The 22,554-nt window shown below is 45.7% G+C and overlaps 1 protein-coding gene and 1 non-coding gene across 5 annotated transcripts in view; one reads left to right on the top strand and one right to left on the bottom strand.

The window, feature by feature from the left end:
• Positions 1-13,813: 13,813 nt before the first annotated feature.
• On the bottom strand, positions 13,814-13,886 carry TRNAV-UAC (transfer RNA valine (anticodon UAC)). Its single transcript has one exon. It is a non-coding gene; the product is annotated as a tRNA-Val (tRNA).
• Positions 13,887-14,664: 778 nt separating this feature from the next.
• The window catches only part of PPEF1 (protein phosphatase with EF-hand domain 1), a 122,764-nt gene continuing 114,874 nt past the window's right edge, over positions 14,665-22,554 (top strand). For 2 of the 4 annotated variants that reach the window (XM_025437985.3, XM_025437987.3), the window contains exon 1: positions 22,383-22,550. The gene's annotated coding sequence lies outside the window, so the exon portion shown is untranslated. Of the gene's footprint in view, positions 15,016-15,424; positions 15,568-20,375; positions 20,474-22,381; positions 22,551-22,554 lie in introns of those variants that run through there. The other 2 variants (XM_025437989.3, XM_049107512.1) reach the window with 2 other exon arrangements.

The following is a 22,554-nucleotide window of genomic DNA, read 5'->3' on the forward strand; positions in this document are numbered from 1 at the left end:
TTGGGTTGCATTTTTTCCTTCCTGGAAATATCTGTGCTATTAAAAAGTAAAAGCAAAAAACAAACCCCAAAATGGTGGAGAGAGGAGACCACTTCAGCTAAAAGAATCTCTGATCTCAGAACTTCAAGTACACGGCAGGTGTGGGGGGAGAGCCTGGGGGACCCGGGTGGACTTCACATTCCTCAAACACACAGACAGGCCTCCTCAGCTTCACAGCTGATGGGGTCAATGAAGCCAGTCTGCATAAATAATCTCTTTTCGAGTTGTTGTGTGTAGAAAGAACTTGGTGTTGGAATTCCAGGTGGTCTTCGTGTCTCTGGGTGAAGAGGACATTTGTCCCCACCGCACGGGCAACTCCTTCAGGATGGAGCTGATGCCTTGTCTTCAGCTTCCCTTCGGTGCCTGGCAACAATAGGCACATGATGGAAAAAGGTGGAATTGAATTTTAAATGGATTATTAAGGAGGGTGCTTCGATATTGACTGGACATCACGCCAGTCGAGAGAGGTGGCAGGAGCTCAGCGGGCCGGACGGTGGAAGCCACCAAACCAAGCAGCACTTGCTGCTTTCCTCACTCCCTTCCCAACAGACTGGATCCACAAACCACTCCTAGTCCTTTAGTACATAGGGGAACGGAGGCAGTAAAGGCCATGATAGACTCTCCTGCCTCCCCCGCCATTCGCTATTTTAATACAAATTTAATGAAATCATGAAGAGAAGCTCACACATGTACACACATACTGTCTCTGGTGGAGCTATTATTAGGCGATTATGTAAAGTGAATGACTTGGCATGGCACCATCGTGACCCTGGAGAGGGGTGACAAAGACAGTTTCAAGCAAAAGAGGCTCAGAGCCATGGAAGGGACTGAGCGCTGCAAGTATTTGCAGGGCCTCCAAGCCTGGGAAAGTCAGAGTGGGAGCTCACAGTGGGGGGAGAAAAGGGGCCACCCTTTATTAAAGCTACAGTTGGCTGGGTGCCACACAAGATGCTCTCATGCCTCATCCAATGTATTCCGCATACCAAATCCTCAGAGCAGGGGTCAGCAAACTGTGGCCCTTGGGTCAAATGTGGCTCGCCACCTCCTTTGGGAAATAAAGTTTTATTGGAACACAGCCATGCTCACATATTCACATATTGTCTATGGCTGCTTTCGCACTACCATGGCCCAATTGAGGAGTTGAGACCCTGTGACCCACAAAGTCACAAATATTCAGCATCTCGTCGTTTGCAGACCAAGTTTGCTGGCATGAAGCTTACAGGGAGACATTCATAGTAGCCAGGAAGGGCTATGTTAGCCTGCAGGACAAATTGCCTCGGCAATTTCAGAGGCTTGACCCAACAAGTGTTTATTTTTCACTCAGGTGACTTGTCCATTATAGGTTGGTAGGCCTTTCTGCTCCATTTAACCCCCCGGGGCCCACACTGAAGGAGGAAGCACTTTCTCAAGCATGGAAGGGAGAGCCAGAGAGTTGAGTACCGGCCCTTAAATGCTCATTTTGGAAGAGACACTGCTCACTTTGACTGGAACTGCTCATATGGCGCCACCTGACTGTAAGGGGGCGGGAATGTGGGGAAGCACACGGTTGTTTGGTGAGCAATAAACCCTCGGGCACAGTACTATGACCTCCATTTGACAGACAACGACCAAAGTGGGAGTCCTAGAGTTAAGAAATGAGGCAGCCAGGATTCCAACTCTGGTCTTCCTGGCTCAAAAGCCTGTACTCTGCTCAAAATGCTCCGCTTCCTGCCATTGATTCATTTCCATAAATTTCGTGAGTCTATTTCATTGAAAATAGGTGCCAGCTCACCATCTTACGTAGGCCAAGGAGAGATGCAAGAAGCTGTTTCTAAACACTGACATCCGTGTGGTGTGTTGGAACAGTGGCCGTTGTGTGACTTGAAGCTCAGAGACCAACTGTGTGTTCAGGGGGATTCATTCAGCCAGGTTGAAGAGAAAGGAGAAACAGTGTTCCTGAGGACACCCCAAGGAGCGGGTGCCCTAAGGAGAGGGGACACTCACCTGGTATGCAATCTAAGGAGGTGGCACCAGCCGACCAGAGGCCATTGGGACTGCCTTGGCAGTCACATTTGCATGCTTTCTGGTACCAGGGGTCCTCACTCTCATCCTGCAGGAAGCCAGAGGGGCAGGAGTGTCAGTCACAGCGAACGGCAACTCTGGCCAGAGCCCCACTGGAGAAGTTTGTGTTCAAAACCCTGCTCATTCATCACCTGTATTCTATGCGTGCTTTTGCACTACAGCAGCACAACTGGATGATTAGTTCGGCCTTAACACATACAGTTGCCACTCATCTTTGAGTCCAGATAAACAAATGTCCACCACTGTGGGTGACCAGCTAATGATCACACAGACGCACTCATGCAGGGAGCACTGTTCACCCCATTATAGTGATCTTCAGAGGCTGGGGGAGCCCCAGGCCAAGGTCAGGCTCTCATTGCCCCTGGAGGCCCCTTTTAGGGATCCAGCTTTAAAAGGTAATGGGCTCAAGATTATACCACCTGTATTAAGACCTGGTTTACTTACATCCTCTCATTAAAACACCAATCTTGAATTTTCCTGGATAAAATGTGCCATTGCTACCACCAAAATAAAATATCTTAAAAAATACCTTTTTTTCTTTTTTTAAGTGATAATCCTACACGTTATTTTCAGCTAGGACAATCTTCAAAAACAGCTTTCTTAAAAAATGAGTGGGAAATATCAGAAAGGGAGACAGAACATGAGAGACTCCTAACTCTGGGAAACGATGAAGGGGTGGTGGAAGGGGAGGTGGGCGGGGTGTGGGGGTGACTGGGTGACGGGCACTGAGGGGAGCACTTGATGGGATGAGCACTGGGTGTTATTCTATATGTTGGCAAATTGAACACCAATAAAAAATAAATAAATAAAAAAACAGCTTTCTTACTGCAACATACCTCAGTAGACGATAATCCCAGTGTGGCTAAGCAAAAAGACAAGAGGGGGGAACAATCAGGTTAAAAAGGGGGGAAAAATCAGGTTAAAAAAAGAAACAAATTCAACAAAATGATCCATTCCATGGAAAAGTGAAATGGAAATAATCACATAAAAGTTAACAAAGCCTCTTCTGGAAGAAGTCAAACTAAGTAAATATCTGCCAGGAATAACCTCCACAGATGCTGAGAAACTAGGGGCAGTAAAATGAAACAGACAAGGATAATTATTATTATTATTATTTTAGAGTAAATTCTTCCCCAAAGTGTGGCTCCAACTCACGACCCCGAGATCAAGAGTCACATACTCTACTCACCGAGCCAGCCAGATGCTCGTATTATTCTTGTTCTTTATAGAATTTTGGAAAATGCATTAGTGTAGCAAAGAGAAAAAAAACGCACCTGTATTTCTTATCACAAAGGCAACACTGTTAACATTTTTGTGTAAATCTTTCCAGTCTTTTTCTATGTGTATTTTTAAAAACATATTTGAGAACCTACTATGTAAACAATGCTTACAATCGACACTTATACTGTTACGTTTGACATTAACAGTGCTTGCTTTTCCCTTTACTTATTAACCCTTCATCATCATCACCATCATCATCATCATCATCCCTGGTGTCTGCCAAATGTGCGACTCAGGAGCTGATTCGTAGCCCTCTCCCCCTGCCTCCATGACATATTTTGGTTATTTAGGATTAATGAGCACCAAAGCTCCATTTCCCATTTTTTCAAAGTGGATGCCTTCAATTCTTTCCTCATCATAAAAGCAACACCTACCCAGTATAAAAATCTTGAACAAAACTTGAGTGTAGACAATAGGAAATAAAAGTCCCCCCCTTAACCACTTTCCTATCTAAAAGTTGAATCTGATGCCCCCCAAAAACCTTTCAGACCGTTTTAGAGAGTAAAGGAATGGTCTCATCTTTCATGTCATGATTATAAAAGTGCTCTTTTTCAAACTGTGCCTTCATTTAAATAATACATATTTAGCTCTTCTGCAAACCACTTTTTCATGTCCACTGTGAGCCTGGCACCACACCGGGGCCTGGGCCTTCTGAAACAGAAGCGTCGCTCTCTGCACACAGGGCCTGGAGGACCCAGGAGAAGACAGACCCTTGGGTGACGCACGTGGTGAATACTCCACCAGGTTTGCACAAGCTGCGGTGGGAGTCCAGGGGAGCATATCTTTTAGTCAGAGCACTTCAGGGCTACCCCTAACCCGTGGTCACCAAACTGCTGTCTCTCCTGGGCCTCATTCACGGGTTATTCATTCCTAGAGATTCCTTGGTCTACCCGCTATGGGCAGAGTTGATCCTCTCAGGTAGTGACGAAGGTCAGTAGGGGCATCTTGGGGGCCAAGGCCTGTGCTGGCTAAAGAAGTACTGAGTTCTTATTTTCACATCCAATGAACTCTTCCCAACACTGACCGTATGTCTTCATGCTCCCACATGCTCTCAATCCGCCTATCTTCCTTTAGCTTCCATCACACTGTTCACCTGGTTCTCCCATCACTCTGAAGATCCTCTCACCTCATGAATGTTCCTAAGCCCAAGATTCCAACTCTTGCTTTGAATGGCTTACCGGCTATCTCCCCATAGATGTCTCTTAATATTTGAAATTGGACCCAACCAAGTCTTTTTTTTTTTTTTTTTTTTTTACTATTTTATTTATTTATTCATGAGAGACACACACAGAGGCAGAGACACAGGCAGAGGGAGACACAGGCTCCCCGTGGGGAGCCCGATGTGGGACTCTATCCCTGGACCTGGAATCATGACCTGAGCCAAACACAGATGCTCAACCACTAAGCCACCCAGGTGCCCGGACCCAACCAAGTCTTGACAAGGTCATGGTGCAATGGGAACTCTCATATGTTGCTGGTGGGGATATAAGTTGGTCTGACTTCTTCGAAAAACTATATTTGGCAGCTTACACTAAGGTGGAACATACACATGCCCTATGACCCAGCAATTCTACTCGTATTTACCCACCAGAAATGCATACATATGTTCTCCAACTAACAAAAACCTACTAGATTACCCACAGCACAGCAGCAGTATTTGTATTAACTCCAAACTGGAAACACTCATATGCCCATCAAGAGTAGAATGGATATGGGTGCCTGGGTAGCTTAGTAGCTTAAGCATCAGACTTTTGATTTTGGCTCAGGTCATGATCTCAGGGTCATGAGATTGAGCCCTGCATTGGGCTCTGTGCTGGGCGTGGAGCCTGCTTAAGATTCTCTCTCTCTCTCTCTCTCTCCCTCTCTCTCTCTCTCTGCCCCCCACATGACCCTCTTCTCTCAAAAAAAGAAAAAAAAAAGAGTAGAATGGCTACAAATAGCAAATTCACACTAGTGGAAAACTAAACTGCAATGAAAGTGGATGACCTGCAACTCCATGCTACAACACAGCTGCATCTCACAAACAATGCAGAGTGGAAAGTCAGATGCTAAAATGGACACAGCGTATGAATCCATTTGAAACGTACAGAAGCAGGCAAAAGTGATCTATGCCGTTAGACGTGAGGGTCTTGGTCACATTTGGAGCAGGGAGGAAGCCAGGAAGGCTCTCTGGGGGGCTGGAGATGTTCCGTTGCTTGCTCGGAGTGCTGGTTACATGGGTGTGCTCAGTCGTGAAAATTCACTCAGCTAGACACTCACCTGTACTTTCCTGTAGGTTTGTCATACTTAAATCCTAGTACGTATGCTATATTTCAATAGAAAGGTTTTTTAAAAACCGAACTCATTACATCCTTCCTCAAATTGTTCTCCTTTATTTCTTATCCACTGAATGGCTTTGCCATCCACTTAGCATCCCATGCAGAGATTTGGGGCTTGTCTTAGTCACCTTTTTCCCTAAACTCCCACACCCAGTGTCAAGCAGGGGCCTTTTGCCTCTCCGTGGCCGCCCATTGCTTCCTGCGTGAGGCCCCCACTCCCCCCCCCCCATACACTCCCTGCTGAAGAGAGACCTTGCCTCGTCCACCCTTTGTGCTGCCAATGGAATGGGATGCACACCTGATTGTGTCACTTTATTGCTGTGGACACTTTGGTGGGTCCTCATGGCAAGGCTCCAGGTTCCATCTCCCATTTATTAGTTGTATGGCCATGTCTCTCCATTTCCTCATCCCTAAAATGGGTATCCTAATGTGTCTCTCAAGGGGTTGCCATGATCTAGCTCCCGCCTGCCTCTCCAAACTGATCTTTCTCACTCCCTACTACTTGCAATTCATCAGGTGTGCCAGGCTGTTTCATGCCTCCATGCATGTCTGTATGGTTTCTTGGCTTTAAAATTTCTTCCAATTTTTCTGCCTGCTTATCCTTTTCCCCGTGCAGAGGACTTTTTCTGGCCCCCATGCACAACTCACTGCTCGCTCTGGCCTTTGTGTTCCACCTCTTTCTTGTGCACCGGTGTATCTAAGCACCTGTACAATTATAGAAGTTGATAGAAAAGATACCTGATGATGACTGGTCCCAAAGTATTTATTCTTTAAGTAATATTCATTGAGTATGTACTGTATTCCAGGCCCGGCTTTAGGTACTGGGGATATAGCAGTTAACTAAATAGGAAAGGGATCCGCCTTCTTAGGGTATGTGCAGTCTAGGCTGGGGGTGGTGAGGGTTAATGAATGAATGAATAAAATATCCTGCAGTGAGAAGGTGATGTTGGAGCGAAGACCTGAAAGAGGTGGGAGACCTGTGAGCAAAGCATTCTGGGCAGAGGGAATAGCAAGTGTCAAGACCCTGAAGTGGGTGGTACTGGGTGGGTACTGGGTGGGTACTTGGTGTGCTCTAGACAGAGCAAGGAGACTCTGCAGCTGGAGCTGGTGAATACAAGAGTTTTAGGAGGTGAAGGGATAAAGTGCAGGCTATGGGAGACCATCCGTGCAGGGCCTTGTGGGCACATGAGGACTTTGGCATTTAGCCTGAGTAAGCCCTTGCAGGGGTTCGAGGAGAGGAGGGACAAGTCAGGTGAGGGCTTGGAAGGCTCCCTCTGGCTGCTGAGTGTAGACTGGATTGCCTGGGGCAAGCTGGAAGCAGAGAGCCTAGTGGGGTGAGCGCAGTCATCCAGAGGGGAGACAGTATGGCTTGGCCCAGCTGGTGGCAGTGGAGGTGATGAGACGTAGCTGGATTCTGACCATCTTTGGAAGGTAGCCAATGGTACTTGCTGACAGATGACATGGGTGTGAGAGAGAGGTTCAAGGCCTGAAGGACTGGGAGGATAGAGCTGCCCTTTACTGGCAGAGGGGAAGGTTCCAGGAGGAACAGAGATGGCAAGGCATGGAGTGAAGATGTTCTGTTCCTGAGGCCTATAGGACACGCGAGTGTTGAGGTTGAGTGGGCACTTGGCTGGAAGGTCCTGGAGCTCAGACAGGCTGAGGGTCGCCCTGTGCTCCTTGCAGTGGATGCACACGTGAACCCATAGCTACAGTCCTGCAGCTGCTCCCCCCAAAACGGCAGAGGAGCAATTGGCATCTAGTTAGTTGACTTGGGGGTCGTTAATCCAGGAGGCTGTTGGCTCCATCCCATCTTCAAGAAGCAAAAAGGCCCTGTCCGTTGGACAAATGTCAATTGTGCCAAGATCTTTTTGGGGGGGGGGATTCAAAGGGAAGCATGTGGGTCACTGACAGTGTGGCCTTAATAACTAAATCAGTTTGGCCCAGAGGCTGTGTCTGTCACTGAGGAGGGCTTATGCAGCCACAACTGAGCAAACCCAGAGATCAAATGAGACCCTCTAATTGCTGCGGACTTCGGGCCTTTCCCTGTCCCCCACCCACCTGTGGCTGCAGGTGGAAGATCTGCAGAAACAAAGCAGAAGGCAAAAAGGGCAGAGGGGTGTGGGGGGGGGGGCTCTGCCACTGTGCCCCGGTGGAGAGGAAGAGTCCTGAGAGGAAGGCCGGCTTTCAGAACCACTGCCTGTGTTCAGTCAGAGGTTGGGCAGATTTCTGATGTTTATTCCCTCCCAGGCTCCTCTCCCCAGAAAATGTTCGTCTATAGGCAGCCTGGGGATCTGAGGCACCAGATCCTTATGGAAATGAGCAGAGAGAGAGAAGGAACAACAAGCATTTTACAGGAAAAGCTGTCACCAAGGAGCAGCAACATGGCTGTACAGTCCCCGAAATCATTTAATCACCAAAAAGCTGGCGAGCAAAAGCAAAAGCGTGTTTGAGTACAACATCTTATAATACCAGAAAATAACATTGTTGCAGTGAGCGAGAGAAAACAGGTCAGCCTTTAAAGGAAAAAAGAAGAAAAAAGATTTTGATTGTGTGGTTGCATATTTTTCTCCCTCCGTGGAATGTTTTTGAGATTTCTCCCCGCGTTATAGGGTTCCACTAGAGTGTCCGAGATGCCTCCCACTCGCCGATCTTAGGTTTATGCAACATGGGCCCATTCTGCCCTTTTGTCCAAAGGGCCACTCCATGGGGAAACCCTTGTTACCACAGCAAGAAAAGTCCAGGCTTTTGCTGTGTGTCAAAATGTACCTTGCAAGCTCAAGAGGAAGAGTGGGCATTAGACACACATAAGGTAGACCCTTTGAGTCTTTTTGATGGATGTCACTAAATACAGAGCTCTCCTTCCCATGGAAACAGATGAAGCTGAGGAGGAAAGCATAAAATTATGAATGACAAAAGCTGTCAGTAAGTAGCTTCCTTGAAAAACAAGAGTAAGACACAGGAAGAAAGCAGGCTGCAACGATGTCCCTCTCGAAGAAGAAGAAAGAAGGAAACTGTCCTGGTGTGAAAATGTTGCTATTTATGGCTACAAGCATATTCCTGGGTAAATCTGTTATCTGTACATGCTTCAACACAGATGAATCTCAAAAACATATGCTAAGTGAAAGATAAAAGACCATATGTTGTATGATTCCATTTAAATGTAATGTCCGGAATAGACAAATTTATGGAGACAGAAGGTAGATGGGTGGTTGCCAGAGGCTGGGGAGAGGGGGAAATGGGCTTAATGTCTACTGGTCTCTTTAGGGGAGGGGGTGATGAAAATGTTCTAAAATTGGGTTGTGTGCTCCACAATCTATAAAAATACTAAAAACCATTGAATCACACACTTTAAATGGGTGAATCTAATGCTATGTAAATTATATCTCAATAAGCTGCTTAAAAAAATCTGCTGTCTCTGATGGTTGACACGCCTGCTAAGGAGACACACCTGTAAGATGAGGCTCGGGTTTTTTTAAAATATATATAATAAATATGACCAAGGAATGGACCTCTTTATTTTACTAAGGTAGATTTTTAAAAAATCATCATTTGCATTGAATCCAAAATGCACAATATAAGATAAATAGAAGCCTGCCTCCGTTATCAGACGTAGATAGTGCTTTACAATGACCATTTGTGCATTCCCAAGTGAATCTTCATCCAACGCGTGAGTGGAGTCAATCCATTTATCTTATTTCACTGTAATAAGGAGCTACTGCCACCGTGGAACAGAAACAGTGAAGAGTAAATTAGACAAAGAACCTTTGTCTTCAGGTTCCCAGTTGTGCAATAGAAAACATTTTCCCTCTGTGCGTTGGCCTTGATTCTCTATCTGGATGGGAAGCTGATGAAGTGCAGCAACCACATCCTGTATTCCTGTTTTTCCCTCTGTCGCTTAAGCAGGGATCCCTCTAGCTCAGGGTAGAGCACACATAGGTCACCAAGCCACACTGACCATAAAATGGTCACTGGACCACCCAGTGGACTATATTCCAGTCTACCTAGCCAGATGGTATTTTCTGTTCTTTGTGGAAATTTCTGGAGCTCCTCAAACATGTACACAGATTGGTAAGCAATAGAACAGGAAAGAGTGCTGTGCTCTGTGCCTCCTGACAGCGTGTCTTTTATTACAAATATCTCCCGAATGGGCAGGTTTAATATAAAAATGGGTTGGTAAACTTTTCAAGGGCTTCTTCCTATTTGAGGGTCACAGAGCACAGTTAGACTCAGCACTGTGAAAGCAACGAAGATTTGTCCTGCGTGTCAAGTTCTTATGGGTCCTGGGCCACAGCAGCAACCAAGGGACAGAGTCTGTAACAAACCGACCAAAAATGAGCGGAAGGATGGATGCACGGATGGGTGGATGGATGAATCTCAATGCCGATCACACAGAAGAGAAATCTGAGGATGAGGCCTATGGATAGCAGAGAACCAGAAGTATTGGACTCTAAGCCTTGAAAGGCTCTGTTTAGATTTTCTTGCTGAGGAAAGGGCAAGGAGTAAAGGAAAAACAACAAAACACCCAAAGCACCTTAAAGTATTGAGAGTTACTGGGCCAAGCCGCTGACTCTTACTTGCAGTGAGGACAAAACCAGACAGCTGGTCTCAATGATCCCTACTTAGGGATGTATTTGGGTTTGCAAAATGACCTTGGGATTACAGTCATACAGATCTTTCCAAATACCGAGAAAGGTGACGAAATACCAAAAGTCATGAGGTTGGGGGATCATGAAATCACTACTCTACCAATAATGTCTAATGAGAGGGCAGAGAGGAACGTGATTTAAAGCAGGGCTTCTGACTCTACTTGTGTGAGTGGTGTCATGTCCGTCCACCAGGTCATTTGCAGAATGGAGAGGCCTCCACCTTCCTGCCCTCCTTACTTATTTCCTGTGACACACTTAAATACACGATCACCCCGGAGAAGACACTCAACTAATTTCTAATGTTCAGAATGAACCTAAAAAGGAATTCTGAGCTAACAGGTCCTTGAGAGTCAAGAGAGGCATGAAGGACTATCAGTTCAAATTAAGAGAGAATTTAAAAGCTGAATTGGGTGATATTTCAGAGATTTGTTTTTAATTTCCCCTTATTTAAGCGTATTACTCCTGCCAGGGCCATATTTAGAAATTTAAAAATGATTGAGTGTCTAGAGTCTTTGGAGATTCCTGACTCTCAGTTGGATTATGCTTTCTATTAGAGTCCGATGGTAGTCGGCGTGTAATGTTAATCCATATTTAAACTGGAGTGACCTCACGTCCCGATTTGCCCGGGACAGTCCTGGTTTACACCTGTTGTCCAGCAGAATTATTAATAGCATCCTCTTCCACTCTCAATAGTGTCCTAGTTTGGAAGATTAAATTCTACAGTCATTCTAACTCTGACTCCTAGAAGTTTTCAAGGGTACACCACACTTTCTTATTAGTGGTTGCAATCTATAGCTATTTTCTGCAGTTTCTGAGACCCTTCCTTCTCTCTGTCCCATTTTAAGCATCCTTTGAACTTTAGAAGGCTCCTCAGAGAACCGGAAAGCCAGCGGTGAAACTAAGAGAACCACGACCACGTAAAGACAACTGTTGTTCATTAACAATGCATCTTGACCAATTAGCATGCCTTGCTAATTAATGATACAGTGATATTTTAATTATTCAGGTTGCATTTCTGTGAATCAGCAAAATTACGAATTCAGTTGCACTATTCAGTATTTGATAAATGCTAATGGTTGCCCAGCACATACCTTCATAGCCGAAGAGAAGTAAAAACAAGAAGCCTTCTATCTTGCGGGGCATTCTCCCCTTGTCCTTGGCCGCAGCTCTACCTTATCCAAGTGGAGAGCTTCTCCAGGAGCAGGGGCTTAACTTGAGCACTGGCCTCATTAAGCATCTTATTCCATTTAGTTCTTAGGGCTTTGGCTGAGCCCTACGAAGTTAACCCACATAGTTACCTGCCTCGACGAGGAAATCTCAGAGAAGAATCTAATGTCAACTGAGGTCGGTTTAGCAAAGGAAGATACTGGGTTTCATGCTTTCTTTATTTTTAGAAAAGATTTGTCTATTTGGGAGAGAGAGAGAGAGAGAGAGAGAGAGAGACTGGGCTAGCAGGGGGAGGGACAGACTCCCAAGCAGACTCCCCAATGAGCAGGGATCCAGGTGAGGGGCTCAAGCCCACCACCTGAGATCCTGACGTGAGCAGGAACCAAGAGTTGGTCCTTTGGCCCACTGAGCCACCCAGGCGACCCTATACTAGCTTTAAATTGAAGGGAAGCAGTAGAGGGCAAGAGAAACTACAATCAGAAGACCCAGCTCTTAATCCTTTCTTTGCTAGCATCTTCCCCGGGGGTGACCTTGAGCGATTTCCTGCCAAATAAGCACTAACATCGTCAAATTCTATGAAAGCGACATGCATTCCCTTCTTAGAAAGCGACTTGGCATCGTGTTCAGACCTATTCACTCAGGAAAATACTCAGTTTGGGAGAAGGAGACAGTTACACACAAAGACGTCCCTTGCTTTGTTATTTATAACAAAAAATAGGAAACGATCCACATGGCCAAGCTCAGGGAGTTCAGCACAGGAGGTAGAGTTAAGAGCACTGATCCCCAGGCCAGACTGGTGCAAATCTCAGCTCAACCACTTGTTATGTGGCCTTAGACAAGCTGCTTGAGGTCTCTGTGTTTGAACTTTCTCAGCTATAAGATGATGATAATAATGCCTAAGTCATAGAGTTAGTTTGAGGTTCAAGTGGGATGATTGCATATATACTTAAAACAGTGCTAGAGGGAATTAGTTGTTATTATTATACAGCCAATTATAATAAAGTGGGCGAAAAGGGGAGTTGTTTAATGAGCATAGAGTTTCAGTTTTGCAAGATGAAAAAGTTCTGGAGACCTTTCTCACAACAATGTGAATATGCTTAGCATTACTGAACTGTACACTTAAACATGGGTAGGATGATAAAAAAATAAAACAAGTTAGTGAAACGATTGTGATAACAGGGACAATCGTGTGCTATACTCTTGATTTAGAAAAGGATGCAAGTGTACACATTGTATGAGGCAAACGATGTGGAAAAAGGCGGAGAGGGACACCGGGTTTCGCCTTCCCTTTTTGGTTTCGGGCCACCACTGTTGCACCGCAACCCCCAGGGGCCCACCTTCCCTTCGTTCTTCTTGTCAAAGATGAAAAAGGCCAATATAAAAAGATAATGACCCCCTGACCACCCCCGCCCCCCCAGAAAGTGTAATGAACTATAAAGAGGGACAAAAAGGAGCTAGAGGAAGGCTCAGTCAGTATTTACTGGGTGTCTCCAAGCCTGACATTTGTTCTCTACCGTGTTATGGATTCGTCATTACACAGAGGAAGGTCTATTCAACAAGCTCTACCTCTGTATTAAAAAGAAAAGGACTATTTTCCCTCGCTCTGCATTTTAGAGTTTAATGAAAAATTAACCCTTTAATAATAATAATAATAAATGTGTAATAATTCAACCGCAGGCCAAGTGCTTTCGCCCTGCCTATTTCAGTTGGAGGCTTTGAGGGGCAGGTCTGTGCTGGCCACAGGGGAAGGCTCCGCCAAGGTGGTCTTGCTTCCCGGGAGCTCCGGGTTTTTCCAGGCCGCCTGGGCCTGGGCCTGGGGCGGAGGGGGGGGGGGGGGGGCCGTCCTGGGGACCACGACACGACCAGGCGCCCACTTCTGCTGTTGCTGATGGGAGGAGAGGGTTATTTGTCATCATGCTTCTGGCATAAAAAATACGCCCTCCTGGGGCACCTGGGTTGCTCAGTGGTTAAGCATCTGCCTTGGACTCAGGTCCCGATCCCAGAGTCCTGGGATTGAGTCCCATATCAGGGTCCCTGCATGGAGCCTGCTTCTCCCTCTGCCTGTGTCTCTGCCTCTCTCTCTCTGTGTCTCTCGTGAATAAATAAATAAAATCTTAAAAAAAAAAAAAACGCCCCCCCAAAAAAAATAAAAAATAAAGAAAAAATTTAAATGTCCCCCAATAGAAAAGTAAAGCAAATACTATTTTTAAAGGAGAAAGAAAAATCCTTTGTCTTGCTTTTCATTTTCTTGCCCATACACTCAAAGAATATTGAAAGTGGAAAGAAAAAGCCTTAGACCTATGGTTCCACTGGGGCTCGAACCCAGGACCTTCTGCGTGTAAAGCAGACGTGATAACCACTACACTATGGAACCCTGACGGTAGCCTGAAGCATCATTAGCCTATTCATAGTCTCACGTCCGAACCAGCGCCTCCGCTTAAGCTCCGCCCCTTGCCCGTAGCTCCTCCTCCACCGTGGCCCCGCCCCCCGCGAGATCCGGCGTTCGCGGCCGCGTTCCCAGCTCCGGCTGTGGCGTCTGGGCTGTTCGCTCCACCCGCGTGACCGCGGCGAGCGCAGGGCCGGGGTTCCCCTCCTGAGGGCCGCCCCGCTAGTCACCGGTCCCAAACTTTCTCTCAGCTGCGAGGTCGGCGGGACCTGCCCAGCGGGCGGAGGCGGACGGTGCGGCGGCGACTCCCGCTGCGGGACCCGCGCCTTCCCGGCTTCTCCCGGGAAACTATCCGCTTCCGGCAGCCGCGGGGGCCCCGAGTCCGCGCGGGACGGACGGCGGCGCGGGCTTTGGGTGGGGCCGCGGGTCGCCGCCACCCTGGCTTCTCGGTTGGAAGGGGCCTCGGGTTGGTGGCCCCTGGCCCGACGACCGAGGCCCCCAGTGCCCCCCGCCATTTTGTCAGCACTGCTCCCCGCCGGACCCCGCGCCCCCGCCACAGGCCGGCCTGGGTGGGGTGGGAAGGGCGGTGTAGACGGACCGCCCTTGAAGGTGCGGGTTGGGGGTGATGAAGCGGGACCCGCTGCGAGGTTGGAGGGGCCCAGTGCAAAGTGAAAATGCCAGGCTCCTGGCTGGTGAGCCACTGCGAACTCCCAAACGGTGACAAGCAGGGCATTAAACCCAGCGCGGGCCCTGCGACTGCACAGTCGCGGCCTATGAACCTGTCGCTGTGCTTCCTGGACTGTGGGCCCGAGAAGGTGCTGGAAACTTCCAGCACGAAGGGCTCCTGTGTGCTCTCGCTTCTTAGTTTTCATTGTCAGTGCCCTTTGCCCTCTCCAGTGCTTTTGGATGGCTCCCCCTCACCGTCCTAGGATTGCTCACATCCTCAAGCTTGAAAACCGCCTGAAAACCATCTGGGGGCGGCATCTTAGGTGCCGAGTCCAACAGGGCTGAAGGCTGGGCCTGCCCTTTTCCCTGGCGTCTTCCTCTGAAGCTGGCGGGATGATGGAGCCCGTTCGGCCAGTTCCTGTCTTCCTGGGCAGACCCCTGGAAGAAGCAGGTGGGTGGGAGGCGCAGGAATCGGGTGTAATCTGGAGTCTATCCTGCCCTGGTTTCTCATTAGCTGCCTGCTCTTCAGTTCACCTCCCAAGCGTCAGCGTCCTCCTTTGTGAAATGCATGGGTTGGACTGGACTCCCCCACTTCCCCTCTGGGTCTAAATGTTATCCCTACTTTCCAGGTGGGAAAATCGAGGCAGTCACCTGCCATGTATGTGTTCCCCAGGAACAGAGGCAGGCCTGCAGCTCGGGAGTAAATACTGGAGTAAATACTGAGGTCTATGATTTAGGAACTTTCAAGGGGAGAATCTAGAGTAGGTTTTAAGCTTACTAAAGCTGAAGTTGGTATTTTTACCAATACTCCAAAGAGTACAAGATCCTACATCCTAGCGAGCCCCCGTTATATTCACCAGGCCGCTGCAGAATGCCTTTTTGTTGATGCCTTTGACGAGGCCTCTTGAGCGCTTGGCACAGATGACCGTGGGTGGACGGATTCACGAAGGCTCACTGTTCCCTGCCAGTCCATGAACCGTCCTGACTCCCAGGATGCCCGATGGTAAGTATATCCCACCTCTTTGCTAACCTCTGTCCGCACAGGACAAGGCTGCCACGAATTGGGCCTGAAATTCCACTCCCACTTGTAGTTTGGTTTTTTTTTTAGGGAATGCTCTGCGCGTCCTCCAGCCTTCCGTCTGCCCTTGCTCGGAAGGATGGGTTCCCTGACAAGGAGGGAGACTTTTGTTCCACTGCCCGCTGCGCTCAGAGTGCAGTCACAGTCTATTGTTAGTCAAGTACAGGATGGTTTACAAAGCACTTTGGCATACACTCCTCTGAGGTAGCCTCGGTGAGTATTACTGTCTTCATGTTTCAGCTGAAGAAGTTAAAGCCAACCAGAGAGTTTGAGTGCCTTGCCTGCCACCACTCTGCCAGTGACTGGCAGGGCTGGGCTTCTACTCAGTCTCCTGATAGCTAAGTGATTCCAAGAGGCCCATGTCCTTAAAGGCTACGCATTGTTGCCCTAAGAGTGCCATTGTTCTCTTTTAATATTTCATATGTACTCAGGGAGGAAATGGATACCTTTTATTTTTTTTCCTTTGTCATCTTATTTCACTTTAAGGTTTATTTATTTGAGAGAGAGAGAATCTCGAGCGGGCTCCGTGCAGAACGAGGAGCCTGACGGCAGGGCTCTTTCCCAAGATCCTGACACTGTGACCTGAGCACGGGGCTGGATCCCAGGACCCTGAGCCAAGTAACCAACTATCAGATGCTCAGCCCACTGAGCCATCAGTGCCCCTCCTTTGTCATTTTAAGATGAATTCCTCAAAAGCAGGAAGCCATTGGTGACTTTGACCTTGCAACTGTCAGCGTCGTGGATAGCCTTTGAGGTGGCCACAGCTCTGCCGTTCAGGCAGTCCAGTGAGACTTGTGAGGCCTGTCACCCCCCAGGTATGCCCATAAGCATCTGAAATCAGCAAACTAGTAGATAAGGACTAGAAATCGCTTCAGACTTTTGAGTGTTCAGATTCTTAGATGTGTGGTGCAGCTTCCCCACTGTCTGGCTTCACCCATGGAAAGCAACTCAACCAAAGAAACTATGGCCCCAAACACTGAGCTGATTTAGGAAGCTCAGTTTCTTTGATTTCACTTAGAAACAGTTATACCCTTTCAGTAGCAAACCCAAGTATGTACTAAGAAAATAAGTCATTCCCTTAATATGTCAGCTCACCTTATTCTTCCCCCTTTTGCAGCTCATCATGTTTCAAACATTTGAAATTAGCCTATCAGAATGGATATTTGATATTTGTTGCTCTTTGGCCATGTAGTCTTCTACATCTCTCTCTGTCTTCTTACCCGGCTGCTGCCATCTTACTATTATAAGGTATCAGACCAGCCTCTTAGATGCATACAGTAGAACCCTCTAGTTCACAATACTCACTGCTTTTCCCCATGTAGGATTTTTATACCATTTCCCCAGCCATAGGCTTGACTGAGTGACTTGCTTTGGCTGATTAAACGTGGGTAGAAGTGATGTGTATGTGTCGCTTCCAAGTGAAAGTGTGAAGAGCCAGCTTGTGATCGCTACTTCCATATTTCCCCTTTGCTATGGGAATAGCAACACTCAGAGAGAGGTTGGCCTGAGTCTTAGAGAAAAGACCCCAGGTGACAGACAGAACTGCAGCCAACCTGCACTGGCCACGGAATAGGAGTGAAAAATAAACCTTGATAATTGAAAGCACTAGGGTTTTGGGTGGTTACCAAAGCAGAACATTACCTAAGTGGATTCAACACTCCTGCTAGTTTCACAAGAAAATGAGTTTATTAAAGGGCATTTGGTGGCTCACAGGATCTCCAAAAAGGCCTTGGAGACTCCAAAGCCAGGAATGATGTCTTAATCTCACAGTAGGGCTGCACCAGCCAAGACGCCCACTGCTCCCCCTTCCAGTACAGAGGCAGCAAGTCGAGCCAGTGATGGGGCCCCGAGACTCTGAAAACTGGATCCCTCTGTCACTCGTGTTGTCGCAAGATGGATTTCATAACCCCTTGACTCCTCGTGCCACCCTCTGAACTGAGGTCTCTGCTGGAGCCTAAGTTACATACCTGTGCCCTTGCCCGGAGAGAGGCTGGAGAAGCCAATGCCTTGTTTCTCCTTTGAGGATGTGAGAATCAAATGTAGGGAATGCAGAAGTTGGTGAGTGACCACAAAGCATGAAAGGCATCTGCTGCCTGCCTAAAGCATGAGAATGGGGCCAAGAGCAAGGGATTAGAGCTGAGAAAGAGAATGATTGGGTGCTGTCCTGTCAGGCCTCCCCCAAGCCATGCCTTACGTATACCTGTTGACTCTTCAGTTATTTGAAGAATGCATGCCTGGTTTTGCTTAGGCTAGCTAGAGTTGGGTTTACTGACTGCAATAGAAGGAGTCCTGATGATTCATCTAAAATGGATGGGCATCAGCGCAGTGGCCGGCTGTGGTGTCCTGTCTTGGGTACTTGGAAGTTTGGGTTGCCCTCGGTTCCCAGTAAATGGGGAGAGAGACAGCCACTTCTGGGAGGGCAGGGTTTTGGTTTCAGTGTGTCTTCTCGAACACAGCAGGGTACTTGCTCACATATAGCACAGTAGCCAGGACATGTAGAGTTAGAGAGAGTGAGCAAACACATCTGTGGCACGTACTGCTAGGTGCTTAAACTAAATTCATTCTTTTTCTTTTCCTCAATAATAAAGATAAGAATAGACACTTGTATAGTACTTGCTATGTGTTAGAGGCTGTTCTAAACTCTTTGCTCAGATTAACTCATTTAATCCACACAAGAACCCTGTGAGAAAAGGTTATTCTGACTGGTTTATAGGTGAGAAAATGGAGGCATAGAATAATTAAGTACTTTGTCTAAGTCATATAGCTAGTAAATAAAGGAGCAGGGCTTTATACCCAGGCCATCTGGCTCCATGGGCTGTATTTAACCTCTACACTGCACTGCCTGATCTTGTTTGAGTTGGCAATGTATCCAGTTAAAACAGCTTGATTTCCCAGGCTCCCTTGCAGCTAGAAGAGACTACAAAGCACAGTTCTGGCCATGAGATGTATGGAAGCAGGGGGTCTTCCAAAACCATTTCTTTGGAAGACAGTAGACTCAGGTGGTATGCCTCATTTGCCCTTAGTTGTTTACTTTCTGCCCGGAATGCAAATGTGGATGTTGGAGGTAGAGCAGCCACTTTGTGAGCACGAGTTGACAATTTTGAAGAAGAAAGCTATGTGACTTGGCTGAAAAAAAGAAGATGCCTGGGACCCAGTCCCAGGTTTCATACTTCCAGTTTCTTTGTTACATGTGAATAATAAAACGTCTAATTTTTAATGCCGTTGTTTAGTAGTAGTTTCAGTTACATAAGGGAAAATATATATCTACCGATTCAACATTTCCACGTTTCTTACCCTTAGATGTCTACTGTGTCATTTTGACAATGTCTCTGCTCTGTCCACCAGCTACTGAGGGACTGCTCTGTGTTGCAGTCCCTTGTAGAAGTTGTTTATTACCACATGCTTGCAATATGTCTGGGAGCACGGTATTGGGTAGTGTGGGAAGTTTTTTTTTCTTTTAAGTGTATGATATGGCCCCATCTCAAGGAGTTTAAAGAACATTAATTTACCCGAAGGACTGATTTGTTCCAAGCTGTTAATGGATGATAATGGTTTGATGTTGTTTTCCTAACTCAGGACATTATTGAATTTTAATAGACCCTGTCTCCTGTCTCTGAAAGTAGAGACGCGAAAGAGGAGAAGGAAGAGGGGCGAGGGGGGGCAGGGTGATATGCAAAAAGCCTGTCTAACAGTAAAGATGGCTCCGTGTGGTATTCCTCTCAATGCTAGCTATTTCTAACCTCCAAAATCACCCACAATCACAGCCAACGAGCTTAAATTTGATAAAAGATGGCCACCCAGGAGAGGAACAGATTAGCTCAAAATACTATGTCTCCACCTCCCTTGTTTATATGTCTTGAGATGCCACTAGTTTCTAAAGTTACTCCCCTGGGACTTTGGAACTGAGCACAGAACAATTTGGCCACTCCCCACTCCTACAGAACCCCACTCAAAAGGAAATATCTGATAGCAGCATCAAGCCAATGCTAATTGTTGATGGAAATGAAAATTAGCTACTCGCTCTACTTGTTCAACGCTTACTGTCTTCTTTAGATTTACAAGGAGATTCAACAGTGCACACAACGGTTCTTGCCTCTGAGTTGTTCCTCCATAGTCTGATGGGAAGATTTCAAGAGTGATGCAGGTGTTAAACCAAAATTATATTATGGACTTTTATTAGTGATTTTAAATATTTGTGATTGGGGGAGGATATAATTAGAGTATAGTCTGAGGGCTAATGTAATAATAAAACCAATTAGGTTGTTTAACTCAGTTAGAGGCTGTCTGTAGGCTAGCAGCTTTCTTCTGATAAATCCTGTTAAAATGCAGTGGGTTCTATTTTGTGCAGAACAAGCAGGCTGCCATGACAACTGTCTGTGAATATTATTTCAGTATTAGTCATAGGTTTCCAGTGTCAGCCTCTGGGTCTAACGTTCGTTCTAAAACCCAAATACACATCTATTCTTAAAGGAGTTGTCCTGGACATGTTTACAAAAAACAAAAACAAAACACTTTCAGTTGCCCAGGTTTTTTCTTTTAGGAAAAAAACATGAATGAATTTACACAATTGCACATTGTAGATTTTATTGCTGTTTTTTCTTCCGGAAAGGTAATTTATATTGTGCTTGACCATCAGTTTGATTAAATAGATGCACTAGGCAAGAGTTTGGAAAGTTTCTTTTAAGTCTGTAATCCTTATGTTAAATTATTCTCTTTTCTTCCCCATCTGACAGTGTCAGAAGGAATCTTGTGGTCGCAAGTGACAGAGGATTGAGTCCAAACCAAGTTAGCAAAACGAATCTCAAATGAATGTGACTTGAAAATTTCTAAGGTAAAATTTCATGCAGATATTTATGATGGAGGGTTCCAGCTCCATTTCCCTACCCTTCTGTTCCCTGTCTACCACTCCTAGTTTATATTATAATGTAGTGATTTATGGTGAGAGCTCTCCTCCTGGAGCAGGTCCTCTGTCTGAATTGTTTTATGCAATTAGGGGGAAGGTTGAAGTTTCTTCAATGTGTCTTTTTGGGCCTTGATTGTTTTTAGCTGGAAATAATCTGTGTGCCAAAGTGGCACATTTTGGGGTGGCTTGCCTTTGGCTCCTGAAAAGGTCATTTTATCTCATGTGATATAAAATCCAGAGCTTCATTCAAAAATGAAAGTGAACCTGTTAAAAAAAAAGTCATTAAATATATAGAAATTTCCTACCCTTAGTTACATCAGGTTAATTTATATGACGTTTCCTTAAAACTACTCTGTAAATCAGACTTTTCACTAAGTGAGAGTAACAACTATGGAGACCAGATCTTTGCACTCTGTCGAGCCAAAATGTCAGTCACCCAGACTTTTTTTTTTTAAAGATTATTTATTTATTTATTCATGAGAGACAGAGAAAAAGAGAGAGAGAGGGAGAGGCAGGGTAATCAGTGAAATTTCACATTACTGATACCTCAGTTTGCTTATAATTTTTATTTCTCTCATTCTTTGTAAATATTTGAAATCTTTACCTTATGGCATTATTTTATTTATATATCACAACACTTTTTTGTTCTGGTGATACTACTCAATTGGCCATAAAAATCATAAGAACGTTGTAGAACGTAGTTTGACTCTAAAAGTTATGAGAGAGTGGGTTGACAAAAAGAAAATAGAGATTTAAACAAATAAAAATTGTACTGTGTTACAGAACAGTGCCATTCAAAGCATGTTTCACAATCTATCACTTGGGAGCTTATTAGAAACACAGATTCATGAGCCCCACTCCAGACCTACTGAATCAGGACCTCTAAGGACTGGGCCCAGGAATCTGTGTTTTAACAAGATCCCGAGTTGATTTATAAGTACATTAAAGTTTAAGAAGCCCTGTTTTAGAGAGTTTTATGTAAATGAGACTCACAGATCTTGTACTCTTTGGAATATTGGTAAAAATACCAACTTCAGCTTTAGTAAGCTTAAAACCTACATTAAACTCTAGATTCTCCCCTTGAAAGTTCCTAAATCAGAGATTTCAGTATTTACTCCAGGTCGCTAGTCTTAACTCAAGTGTATGCTTGACTCCTCCCTCCATCAACACCTTTATCGAATTAATCAGTATTTGGCTTTTAGGTGTCAGTTCAAAGCTTACTTTCTCTGATAAACATTTATTTGCTTGACCTCCTGACTCACTCTCATACTACATGTACTTCTCCTTTGTAATTTCATATTTATTTTTATGATTATTTAATTAACATTTACTTCCCCCATGAGGCTATAAACTTCAGGAGGGAAGGGACCTTATCAGTTTTGTTAACTGGTATTTCCCCAAGGTCTAGAACAGTGCCTGGCACACCATAAATGCTCAACAAATATTTGTTGAATGAATATATGAATGAAACCAAGACAAGAATAAGTGCTCTTAAAGAAAATTCTCTAAAAATTCTCAAAACCATGGTTTTGAAAAGAAAGCCATGGATCTTTCCCAGGCCTTGTTTTAGCTAATAGATTCAATGTTCCTCCAAGAAAGCAACTCCTCTTTGTTTTCTGTGTTCATGATGCAAAAATGGCTGACAGGGAGGCAAATGGTGGCTGAAAGAAAACTTGAAGAACCTGCAACCTGTCTTTCTAATAAACAGGAAGTGGTTCTCTCATCCAGGTTGTGCTGTTCACATTCTGTTGGCAGGTACTATCATATCTGCATCTGACATTGTGGGGTTGCCAAGGCAACCTATTAAAGAATAATTCTAGAATCTACCTCTGGAAAATTCCAGATGAGGCTGAGAAATTCTCTCTAAGTTAGACCTATAAGCGTGACAATGGATTGTGTCCTGAGCCTGCAAGTCAGGCTGAAAGATTCAGCAACCAACAAAGTGAAGATCTAGGAGTCTATTTTCCTTGAACCAGTGTAGACCTGATAAAACTTAGAGAGAAGGGTAA

The sequence above is a fragment of the Canis lupus genome, chromosome X, assembly GCF_003254725.2.
Source record: "Canis lupus dingo isolate Sandy chromosome X, ASM325472v2, whole genome shotgun sequence".
In the NCBI taxonomy this organism is placed as follows: domain Eukaryota; kingdom Metazoa; phylum Chordata; class Mammalia; order Carnivora; family Canidae; genus Canis; species Canis lupus.